Source organism: Pseudorca crassidens, chromosome 1 (genome assembly GCF_039906515.1).
Source record: "Pseudorca crassidens isolate mPseCra1 chromosome 1, mPseCra1.hap1, whole genome shotgun sequence".
NCBI classification, from domain to species: Eukaryota; Metazoa; Chordata; class Mammalia; order Artiodactyla; family Delphinidae; genus Pseudorca; species Pseudorca crassidens.
Genome location: NC_090296.1, coordinates 34,060,357 through 34,072,805, shown reverse-complemented (window position 1 = coordinate 34,072,805; position 12,449 = coordinate 34,060,357). Strand labels below are relative to the sequence as shown.

The 12,449-nt window shown below is 45.9% G+C and overlaps 1 protein-coding gene and 1 long non-coding RNA gene across 3 annotated transcripts in view; one reads left to right on the top strand and one right to left on the bottom strand.

The window, feature by feature from the left end:
• The window catches only part of RAD51B (RAD51 paralog B), a 692,465-nt gene that overhangs the window by 648,152 nt on the left and 31,864 nt on the right, over positions 1-12,449 (top strand). The window lies entirely within an intron of this gene.
• The window catches only part of LOC137221983 (uncharacterized), a 50,009-nt gene continuing 38,867 nt past the window's right edge, over positions 1,308-12,449 (bottom strand). The window contains exons 2-4 of one of the 2 annotated variants that reach the window (XR_010942235.1): positions 4,635-4,842; positions 3,657-3,808; positions 1,308-2,235 (exon numbers count right to left, since the gene is read on the bottom strand). This is a non-coding gene — a long non-coding RNA (uncharacterized lncRNA). Of the gene's footprint in view, positions 3,809-4,634; positions 4,843-12,449 lie in introns of both variants that reach the window. The other variant, XR_010942233.1, reaches the window with a different exon arrangement.

The following is a 12,449-nucleotide window of genomic DNA, read 5'->3' as shown; positions in this document are numbered from 1 at the left end:
CTCCCCCTCCCTGATTCATCTCCAATCACCCTGGCCTCCTTGCTTCCTTCAAACACACCAGATATGTGTCCACATTGGGGCCTTTGCTACAGCTGTTCCCTCACCTCTTCAAGTCTTCACTAAAATGTCACCTTCTCATTGAGGCTCCCCGCAGCCACCTAGCTCATCTCAAGCTCTCCCCATCGCCCCTTGCACCCCCACTCCCCTTGACCTGACTCTGCCTTTTCCCCCTTAATACTTAGCACTTTCTAACGTACAACAGTCGCCCCTCCAGGAGCCCTCACAGGTACCGGAATCCACACGTTTGCAGGTTTCTCTTCCGCAGCGGGCCAACTGTACATCATTTTGGTGTTGGTTGTATTTACTGTTTTCCTCTCTCCTCACTTCTAGAATTGTCATCTCCACGAGGGCAGGGACCCTGGCCTGTGCAGCTCACGGCTGTCTCTCCAGTGCCTCTAGGCGCTTGGCCCAGAGCTGCTCTTCTGCTCCCACCTGGCCCCCTCTTGGAGACATGAGCCGTTCAGGGAGCCTGCTCAGAGAAGGACTAGAGCTGACGTGAGCCTCGAGCGTTGCCAGGCAACAATCCAACAGGCCAAGGGTTAAACTCATAAGGGGGCCCCCGATAAGTTCAAGTGCAGAAGAAACAGAGCTAGAAGGAACTGTCCCCAAGCTCGTGGAGGGTAAGTGAGCAAGAAGTTGCCTAAATGATGGTATGGCTATGAGTAAGGAGACAAAGAAGGAGAAGGAGAACGAGAAGAAGAATCAGTAAAGACTCCTCACCCTTTTAAGATGTGCATCAATTCCTTGAGGCTATCAGCTCTCATGTTTTGGTCTTTGGGACTCCTTCAGACCCTTAAAACTTGTTGAGGACCCCCAAAAGCCTTTGTTTAATGTGGCTGTATCTGTTGTTAAATCCTGGGGTAGTCAGCCTCCAGGATAGCCCCCAGTGAGCCTTATCTCCCAGCATTCATGCCCCTGTGTAGTGAATCAGAGCTGGTCTGTGTGCAGACAGAAAATGGCAGAAGTGAGGATGTGTGATTTCAGAGGTTAGGCCTTGAAAAGGGACTACAAGTTTCTACTTGGTCTCTTCTACTGTCCACTCTAGAGAAAGCCGGTCACCATATTTTGAGTACACTGGGAGAGACCTACCTGAAGAGGAACTGAGGCCCCTCTCGAGCCAGCCACAACTGGCTTAAGGCTACAACCTCTTGAGAGACCCTGAGCCAGAACAGCCCAGCCAAGCCACTCCTGAATTCCTTATCCACAGCAACTCTGAGGGCTAACAAGTGACGATTGTGTGGTTTTTCTTAAATTTATTTTATTGACGTATAGTTGATTTACAGTGTTGTATTTAATTTCTGCTGTACAGCAAAGTGATTCAGTTATACACATTCTTTTTCATATTCTTTGCCATTACGGTTTATCACAGGATATTGAATATAGTCCCCTGTGCTATACAGTAGGACCTTGCTGTTTATCCATTCTATATATATATATGCTATATATAGCATTGCATCTGCTAACCCCAAACTCCCAATCCATCCCTCTCCCACCCCTCCTTCCTCTTGGGAACCATCTTCCTCTGTTCTCTATGTCTGTGGGTCTGTTTCTGTTTCGTAGATAAGTTCATTTGTGTCATATTTTAGATTCCACATATGAGTGATATCATGTGGCATTTGTCTTTCTCTGGCTGACTTACTTCACTCAGTATGACGATCTCTAGGTCCATCCACGTTGCTGCGAATGGCATGATTTCATTCTTTCTATGGCTGAGTAGTGTTCCAGCATATATATGTACCACATCTTCTTTATCCATTTAGTGACAATTGTTTTAAGCCACTAGGTCTGGGAGTATTTTGCTACACAGTGATAGATATTTAAATCATTTACCATATTAAAAATTAAAACAGAACACTGTTTAATAATTATTTGTTAATCCATTTAATATGTTTATATGAATAAATTCACATTTATTAATTCATAAAAACTGGTAACTTTGTTAATTTGTTTAAAATAACACAGTCTTACTGTAAAAACAACTGTGTTTTCCAAAACAAAAGAGAACAAACTTTAATGAGAAGAATGACAGTGTTTTACAGTTTTGCAAATCCCTTTAATGTCTGGCTTAATAGAAGACAGCTGGATTCTCATATCTACTTCTGCATTCAATCAGCTGTGATAACGTTGTTTTGGTTGAAGTTTATGAAGGAAACCCAGCGTCATATAGATACACAGCTGGAAAAGGGAGGAATATTTTTTAATAGCCTTCTTAGATAATTGTGGATACTCTTCCTTACACTATACCAGAACTCAATAAATGGTCGTTTATTAAAGGTTAGTTGCAGTGTGGAATCTGAAACTGTCTCAATGAACTCTTTGTACTTAGTTAGATTAAAATCTGTTTGGTCTGGGCTGCACTGAATGGATCTTTTGCCCATGCATGATTTTGTAATACCATGCATGGTCATTTGGAAAATATTGCTTCACTGAGTTATGCAGATCTGAGTTTGATCTATCTCATGATGAAAACTAAAAATTCACATTTGTTAATATCACCGCTGATCTCGTCAGAAACCTAAGTATTGAGAAGGTGTTAAGCTCACTGTGACAGATACAAGTTTTCAGAAATTCTAATTTTTGCTTGAAAGCTTTTATTTTGACAACAAGCACTGTGAATTATCTCTCTTGAAGTGACAGGTTCAGCTTGTTCATTTTGGAGAAAATGTCTCTAATAACCAAGTCTGAATAACCATGGGAATTTGGTCCTTTCGAGTAAACATGGTGTTTCATGAAAGTGGCCAGTTCAGCTCACAACTTAGACACGCTCACAAATGCTTTTTCTCCAAACAACCACTGTACCTCAGGATGCACCAGAAGTGCGTTAACGCTTGCTTTCCAGTTTGCCACACACAATAGTCAAAAGACCTGGACTTTGGGCAAAACTTCATAGAATTAATAATTTTTACTGCTTCATCTTGGACATGCTTAAGTGAAACCGATTTCCTTTTTTTTTTTTTTTTTTCTGTCCTACGACTTAGCGGCAGTGAAGAATATGACAATTTTACCCAAATGTCAACACAGTGAGGCAGGCAAGTAACATCTTGGAATTATGGAAATAGTTTTGACCTTGCAGATACCTTCTTAGGGTCTCGGGGACCCCAGGGGTCCATAGAAGTCACTTTGAGACCCATTGCTTTAGGGAAATGGGTGTCACTCCAGCGTTTGTAGGTGAATGAGCTACATGCTAATACATGCATGTACCAGGTCTTTGTGTCAGGTTGTAACGGCCACCATTTGTTGCATAAGCTAGAAACATTGGCTTGTTAGATACCGGCTTATTCTTGTGGATGGACTAGACGAGACAGGTTCTTTATACAAGGGAGGTTAGGGTATTTTTATGCTTCTGTTTGCCCCTCTTATGAAAGGTATGTGGATGGGGGAGGAAGCTAGGTTCTGAGAAGTTCCTCGGATGATCAGCGTGGTATAATTAAGGTACACAAGGACGCTAACGCCTGCACCCCTTCCTTTATAACACTTTTCTTCTCTCCCTTTCATCCAATGAGCAGTGAAAGCTCAGTGGACTGCAGAAGGCGTCCTTTTCAGAGCAGTGGGGTCCTTCAAGCTCCAAGCCTGAAGTGGATAGAGGGCTCACTCACTCTGTCAGTGCTGCGATAAGGATGAGAGAAGCAGCAGGCCCGAGAGGCTGCATTTGTTCAAAAGGTCACGGCATCCATGAGGATTTTTATCATTGTGGAAGAGCTGTTGGCCTTGCCTCTCCTGAAGTCCTCAGCATTTCCTACAAAGTGGACTTAGAGCAAGACAGGGAGGGATGGGGTTACTTTTCAGTCTATTTCAGTTCAGCTTTTTGCTGCAGACGTGCAGAGTAGGTTTGAACCCGCACCTGACTGGGCTCAGCTCTTTGGTGAGTGATTGTGTAGCTGTTCTGCCTGTGATCGCAGGCCCTGTCTGCGGGCGAGAAACAACGAGCAGTTGTGTCCGGAGCCCTGGGAATTGGAGACCTTTCCACATCTGTTCGCCTAGTCGGGGGCGGGAGGAAATCACCAAAACCTTCCAACACGGGGCCAGAGCCAGGGCGACAAAGGGGAAGCCTTAAGCCTCTGGCGACCCTGGGTCATATGACCACCCCATGGTCCTCCCTCAGCCCCTTTCATCCCCTCAGGTCCCCAACGCTCAGCCTTTTCATCATCCCCCAGGTCAGCAGATCAGGTTTATGTGAGTCGACCAGAAAGCTTATCAAACGAAGGCAGAAGCAGGTGTTTGAAAACCTCCTCCCCCCGCTGAAAGCTGGATTGAACAAGGTTGTCAGTGTGGCTGAGGCCAGCATCCCACACTAATTGCGATTTCTTTCCTGGAGCTCTTTCCCTCTCCCTTTCCTCTCTTTCTGCTTTGGAACCCCTGGAGGTCTCTGGGAACCAGTCACTAAAACAAACCATTCAAAGAGCTAGGGATTTAGGGAAAAACAAAACTAAACTAAGAGATGTGACATCGTGAGCTGAACAGTGGCCTTTCTATGCCAGAGCCCAGGAACCACCATTCAGAGGCATCCAGAGGCTTCCATCCAGTGGCCTGCTGGAAGCAGTTCCTATGAGCTTGTAAGGATTGATGGCACATACCTTTTCCCGTCTTCAAAATCAGGAAGTCGTGTTGGTAGCTTGACTTGACCATGTTGGGGATATTTACATCACAGAAATCAACAGGCTACAATCCAGACTTTCTCCCCTCCGAGACTAGTTGTTAAACATTTACCAGCACATTTGCCAGCCTTCACTGTAGAGATTGTTGTTCAAGGTATGATTCTCAGAGCAATTATATGTGAATTTCCTAGGGAGAAAAGAAGGGAGGGGTGGGGGTATTGTTATTTAAAATGCAGATTTCCTGGTCAACCTGAACTAACTGAATCAGATTCTCTGGAGGGGGAGGCTGGGGAAATGCATTTTTAGCGAGGTTATTAATAAGTTCGATAAAGTTTGAGACTTCAGGCTTAGGGAGTGGGAAAGAAGAGTGGGTGTACATCTGGCTTTTGGCATCTGGAAGGAACAGCTGGCTTCAGTCCCAGTTGGCCTGCGCATGGACAGCTGTTTTCCCTCAACATATAAACTTCATGACAGGAAAAGGAGGTGGGAACTCTGGGGTCCCATCTACCCACTGACAACATGACTGGTTCTGCCTTGGATCTCAGGATGTCTCCACATTCTAACCTTGAGACTTGGACCCAGGACAGCATGAGCAAATGCCCAGACATACACATTAACATGAAGAAAGTCACACCATTCATACCATCGATAGGGTCAGTGGATGCCCTACCTATGCAGAGGAGCCCAGGCAGGGCCCACAGTCAGTTTCCACATTAGATTGCCTAGGACAGTGTTTTTCTTGCAGATTTGTACAGGTGTTAGCAGAAGCTTTCCAGATATGACTTATAAAGCAAGGACCTTGTTTACTTTAGCCCACTGGGCCTGGAAGAGAAGGTCCTTTAAAGAAGAAAGAAAAAGAGAAGAGAAGAGAAATCTTTCTTTCATCAGATGTGAAACAGAAACCTTGCAGAGGGCCCAACTCTGCTTCTGGCCTGTTTTGCATCTACCTGGGGGAATAGTTCAGATTAATTTTCTCTGAGGACTTGACTGCATTTCCTAACAGTTCTTGGAGGTAGGTATTGGTGAGAAAGCAGAGACCAGACCAGGTCACATGAAAACAGAGCTGGTAAGTGGAAGGGCTGAAGTTTGGACCCCAATTCTGATGACCAAAAAAACCAACGCATTTTCCTCCCAAGCCCAATGCAGTATTTTTTCTGCATGTGGTTGGAGCCGAGAGGAGCCCTTAATAGGCAACTGGGACGGTGACATTGGACATCTGAGCTCAAATTATTGTGAATTTCTAAACCATCAGAGCTCCTTATATCCTGATGCAAATTCAGAAACATAATCCAAAGCCACATGTAAGACTTTCAAGGTTATAAACTATTAAATTACAGACTATTAGATTATTGGCTATTAGATTATCCACTGGAATGGAAAATTGAGAGTCGACCACGTTGATGAGTATAATTTAGGCACTCCCCGTATCAGGCATTTAGGTTCTAAGCGGTCTATCAAGTTCATGATCAGGGCCTACATGTTTGTTCTAACTGTTCAGAGCTTTTATTAAATATGAAACTTCATCAAGTGGGAGGGGGAAGTGGCCAAATAGCCTACTTCAGGAAAACAAGACGTGATGTCAAGTATCTTTTGTTGGATTTTATGGGCTTCTTCTGCCTAAAAACTCTCTGAGGACTTACTGTGTGTCAGGCACTGGGCTGGGTGTAGGGAAGAACAGGAGGCAGATAGAACGCATCTCATTCTCATGAAGTTTACAGTCTATTGAGAGACAGATACTATACAAAAAAGTATGAAAATAAATATATGATTATACCTTGTCCAGGAGGCAACTGAATACCCAAATCAGGAGAGCACTTGGCTGGGGAGTTGGCAACACAGAAGCAGAGTGGAGCTCTCATCGGAGGGCCCAGGTGAGATAATTTAGGAATGTGTGTAAAAGGAGAGGCGAGGTGTGAGGCCTGCGCCCGGGGCTGCCCGTATGGAACTCTCTTAGGCAGAGGAGAAGGCAGGAGTCCTGGAAGCCATTTGAAAAGAGCGGTCAGTTGCATTTAGGAGTGGTTGGCACACAAATACAGAAGTCAGAAAAGCAATTCAGGGCCCCCTGGACACGTGACTCCCACCTCCTCCTTTCCCATGAGCCAGGCAGGCTGTCTGTGGGCCAGTGAGTGGATGAAACTGGAACTCCCAGAATCTGAACAACTAGCTGTGTCCTGGGCTGTCCTTCATGACTCTATCATTTTCTCTTTCTTCCTCAGTCCCAAGCTCCTCGGCCCCTTGGAGACGCTAAGTGTGTAGATGTTAGGATGAAAGCAAGTAAACCAGTTCACACTGAGGTGTGAATGCTGTTTAACCAGCTAGTCCTCGGTGAGATGTATCGTTGAACAAAGGCACAACTAAATCTCAAATCTGTGCACTTTCAGGAAACCTAGTATGTTTAAGGCAATGCGCCTGGACAGGAAGACATTTGGGGAGGGGGTGTCACTCTGCTCCCCCTCCAGCTTCCGTCCATTGTTCCTGCAGCAGTTTCGCTTCTTCCTCCACTCCCGAATCCCTAGAGTCTTGAAAAGCTCCATCATTTGCAGAGTGGATCCTTTGGCCCCATGGCCATGCCCCTGACGATTACATTAGCTAATAACAGCTAGCGTTAACTGAGTACTCACTATGTGTAGGTACTAGCTCCAGCACTTCACACAAGGTGGACCTTGTTTAGATGTCACAGCAACCCTCTGAGGTTGGGCCACTGTCATCATTCTATAGGGGAGGCATGGAGGATTTGCCATGTGGGTCAGCTGCCTGTGGACACACAGACAGCAGGCTGAGATTTGAAATAGGGTCTTGCTTCCCAGACCACACTCAGGGAGGTAAATCTGAGACCCCGTGTTTGGGCTTGCTGTCCTAAGTATACAAAAGTGAACCGCATGGGCTTCCCTGGTGGCTCAGTGGTTGAGAGTCCGCCTGCCGATGCAGGGGACACAGGTTCGTGCCCCGGTCCGGGAAGATCCCACCTGCCGCGGAGCGGCTGGGCCCGTGAGCCATGGCCGCTGAGCCTGCGTGTCCGGAGCCTGTGCTCCGCAACGGGAGAGGCCACAACAGTGAGAGGCCCGCGTACAGCAAAAAAAAAAAGAACCGCAGTTGGGTTCTCTGAGGCGGCTCTTACTATGCCTGGCTCAGTTTGGCCCTGTCCTGAGGTTTTACAGGAGGACAGCCCAGGCCAAGCCCATAATTTCTGATTACAAACAAAATGGGAATTCTGTGAGGTGTCAGCTTCTGTCTCTTAAGAGAGAGGACCAAAAAACGTCTCCTGAATTTTCTAGAATGAGGTTGAGGACACAGTCTTCTCAGGCCAAACCTCCTGGGTAGAGCTTGCCAGTGACTGCAGAAGAATATGGAAACTCCCTTCAGCATTTCTGAGGTGTTCAGATTCTTCTCTCTCTGGAACAAAGCCTTCGGAAGGTTCCATCACCCTCCCTCTCCTGGCTCAGAGGCCAAGCTACACTTTATAAAACAACCCAGGAGCATCTGATCTGAAGCATGTACCGGCTCGTGTGGGCAAGACAGTAATTACCTCCAATTCCAGTTAGGAAAGCTGAAACCTGCCTTTTTCATGCCTCAAACAATTATGGAAGCGCCTTTTGAAGCTCTGGATAGAATAGAAAAGCAAAACAAACCAGAGCCAATTAGAGCCTGGGATTTGAGGATGGCTTAGTTTTGTGCAGCAGGACTCAGGAGGAACTGTGGGAGAGGGTCAGGGGTCACCCCAAACCTCCAGCTGCCAACTGACTTTGCCTGTGCCAAAAGGACCATTATTTTGTATTTAAAATCAAGGCTCTTCTCCCTGGCTCGGAAACGATTTGCAGGAACGGCCTCTTCATCAGCTGTGAAGACTCCCTGATTAGATAAGGCCTGGAATGCATTTGATGTTGAGCAAAACAGTTCTCTGACAGCTTTCCTTATGTGCCATTAAAATGTTTTTCCCTCAGCTCAAACTTAGTGAGAGAAACTGAATCCCCGGGGACTCTTTTCTTTTGGGGTGCATATTTGAGGAATTTATGTGGCCGTTGTGCCATTTGAGTTTTAAATTCTCCAGCCCTGAAGCTCTTCTGGACTTGGTGGTGGAATCTGGCCATCTGGGGGTAGGCTGGGTAACTACCGCAAAGCAGACTACCAGGCATGAGGTCAGAGGTCAGAGGTCAGCAAGCGGTCCTGGGGTGGAGTGGGAAGCATGAGGACTCAGGCTTCTTTGTAGAACCCAAGGACCATTCTGTGGTGTTCAACGCTGTGCCACAAAGTGCAGAGATGGAAGTGGAGATGGGGCATAGAGGTTTGAAGCTGGATTAGAATGGTCTTGGCCAAGATCTGTTCCTGAGAAAGATTGTCCAGGTGGCCTTTTGAATTAGTAGGATTGGGCTGACCATGAGGGCCACATGACACTGTCCTAGGAGGCTCCCCTTTTGAGTTTGGATTAGGGTAAACTGTGGGCACCAGAGAGCCCCAAGAGAACCTCCTCTTCTGTATTTGTGCCCCTATCCTAAGCTGAGAAGAGCAGCTTTCTCTTGGCCTTGGCATAGCTACTCAGCTCTCCATCTGCCTGTCATCCACCCACTTGAAATGGGCCTTGAGGCCTCCCTTTGACTATAAGAAACAGCCCTTATGGGAACAGTATTCCTGTAGAGCAATACAGAAAGGAATTTTGCTTAGGAATGTGTCTGCTGCACTCAAGATTGTGTGAATATCAGTATTCTGGAGATATCAAAACGGCTGGCTCTCTGACTATAAGAGAAGAGGTTCATGTCTTATTAGGTCTTTTGATAATCATAACAGCCAAGATGTATCACAGCTTTCCCAAGTACCATGCACTGTTCTAAGGGCTTTGTGTGGTCACTCATCTACTCCTTACTCCAGCCCTGTGAGGTAGGTGCTATTATTATCCTGATGGTGCAGATGAGGAAACTGAGACAAGGAGAGGTCAAGTAACCTGCCCAAAATCACACAGGGAATTAGCACTGCTCATAATGGACCAACAGAGAAAGCTACTGCCATGATCCTGGAATGGCTTCAAAGCACTGAAAAATTAAATAATAATAATCATATTAAGATGCTTAAAATTTAAAAATCCAACCTTTTCAGCCTGGGCAGACTAAAAGTATATGGATGGGGTAAACCCTGAGCAGGTAACCCAGTAGATGTTGGAATTAGAAGCCTCGCTCCTGTACACTCCTGAAGGAGCTGTGTCAAGACCAAGAAATATAAGCACATTGCAAGTACTACACTCACTACCCTAGAAGGGAGACGGGTGACACACGCCCACAGGCTCAAGCTGCTTTTGAAAAAAGTGCGCCTAACATCCAAAGCACATGATTAAGAAATGTTCTAGATACATCTAAGTTCTGACTGGAAGTAGAAATATTGATGCTCTAGACTTTGAGTTCTTTGCGTCTTCTCAAGAAGATGGGTGCTTCTGTAGCTCTTTAAGCACCATTTATGTGATTTCCCAACCTTTTCTCTGAGGTAGACCCCCGGCGAGTCTTCTCCAGCTAGCAGCAGAGACTGCCAGCTGCTTAGCAGGCTCTCAGTTGGGCTGTGAAATACCGTGATCGGGGTTCTCAGCTCTTCCATTTGGGTCCTACGGTAGGCAGAATAATGGCCTCACAATGATGTCTAGGTCCTAATCCCTGGAACCTGTGAATATGTTATATTATATGGCAAGGGAGAATTAAGGAAGCAGTTGAAATTAAGGTTGCCAGTCAGTTGACTTTAAAATAGTAGCAGCCTGGGTTATACAGGTGGGCCCAATGTAATCACAGGGTCCTTAAATGGGGAAGAGGGAAGCGGAAGAATCAGAGTCAAAGTGATGTGATATGAGAAAGGTTTTGATGGGTCGTTGCTGGCTTTGAAGGTGGGAGGGGGCCACAAGCCAAGAAATGTGGGCAGCCTTTTGAAGCTGAGAAAGGAAGAAAATGAATTTTCCCCTAGAATCTCTAGAAAGGAACACGGCCCTTCCAACATCTTGATTTTAACACAGCGAGACCTGTGTCAGACTTTTGACCTCCTGAACTGTAAGATAATAAATTTGTATTGCTTTAAGCCACTACATTCGTGGTAATTTGTTACAGCAGCCACAGAAAACTAATCCAGGGCCTGGTAGACAGCTACAACGTGAAAGACAACAAACTCCTCCAAAGGTCCATGCACTGGTGGTGGAAAACGTTGATGGCCACCTCAGCATTTTCCTGACGACTGTCTGGAAACTCTCACTGCGCCCCTGGCCAATTACAATCTACATGTGCGCACTCCAGCCATCAGAGTTTTCCCTGGATGGGGCCTCTTCTCAACTAGGGATGTTCCATTTCTGGGCAGTGTTGCCAGGGCTTTTCCCCAGTGTGGTCCGTAAACCCTGTGGTGCTACAGTGAGCTGCTCTTCACATGCATCCAAAATTCCAAACACTTCTGGCCAGCTCAAGGTTTGGGGGATTCTTTTCTCCCCTTCCAAATAGCCAGCCACAACTTCTCTGAGATGTAGAACATGGAATTAACATGACAGAACCTTGATATGCTAAGTGTGGGTGGACAACCTGAGCCACCCTTGGATTAGAGAAGCTATATGTTGCAAAATTTGTGATTTTCTCCAATCTTCCACTGTTCCTTTCACATGAACATCCAATGCAAACTTGTGAGCTGGGTTAAGAAACTAGAATTCCTGGGATTCTGGCTCAGCCTCTTACTAGCTCTGTGACATTAGGCGAGTTATTTAAATTCATTGTGCTTCATCTCTTATCTGTAAAATGAGGGAAATACATGAGTTAATATAGGTAAAGTGCTTAGATTACTGCCTGTCACATGTTCAGTGCTATTTAAGAGTTATTTGCTGTTATTATTACTGTTTGTGCTCTGGTTGTTATTGTTATTAAATGGGTCCCAAACATTAGGGGCAAGTCATTTGGCACATCGGGAAAACCAGCTTCTTCACGGTTTGCCATGTATTATACTTCCGGCAATTGAGATGAATTACCACCGCACAGAGTGTGGAAGCTCAGGTGTGTAACATCCTCTTTGAAAACTTTTCTTCTCACAAACATCTCCTTCAGGAAGCAGGCTCTTGTATGCCAGGGTCAGATGAGTAATTGTTAGGAAAGACAAAGCCCTGTGCTTAGAGTTATGCAAAGGTTGTGGAGAGGGGGCATCTCAGTTGCTGACTCACGCCTGCTGGCAACCCAGCCTGATTCAACCAGGAGCTCAGAGCTCACCACTCAGAGGCTCTCAGCTCACTGTGTGGGCAACCAGGAGCCCTGACATTTAGGCCTCTTGGTTCTTCAGCACTTAGCTCATCAGTCCCCAAAAGTGGTGATGGAGAAGGGAGAAGATTTGCCAGTTTTCAGCCAGAAAGCACCCCCTGTCCGCAGGACACTGCTTGCATTGGCCAGAGACCACTCATAATTAAGTGCCCCTTCTGGATGTGGCAACCAGCCTGTCCTGGTGACCATGTGACCTGGGTCTGTGCAGAGGTAGCAGGCTCTTAGTGGCTACTTAGGGGCTGCTGTAGGATGCTTCAGCCTGTGACTCACCCAAGAGAGAAGTTCCTGGGCAGATAAGGGCTCAAGAGAGAAGAAAGTTACATCTGCACAAAGCTTCAATTATAAAGCACAATAATAACAATGAAAGGCAAAAATGCTCCATGCTCTTTGGTATCATGCAGACTGAAAACAGAACCAGGATTCCTGACTTTCTCTTACCTTGATCCCCATAAAAGATGTTTGAATTACAATATTTTAGCATGCTAAACCCATCAGAACAGCTGCCTGAGCTAACCTGGGAACCTAGACAAGTTAGATTCTT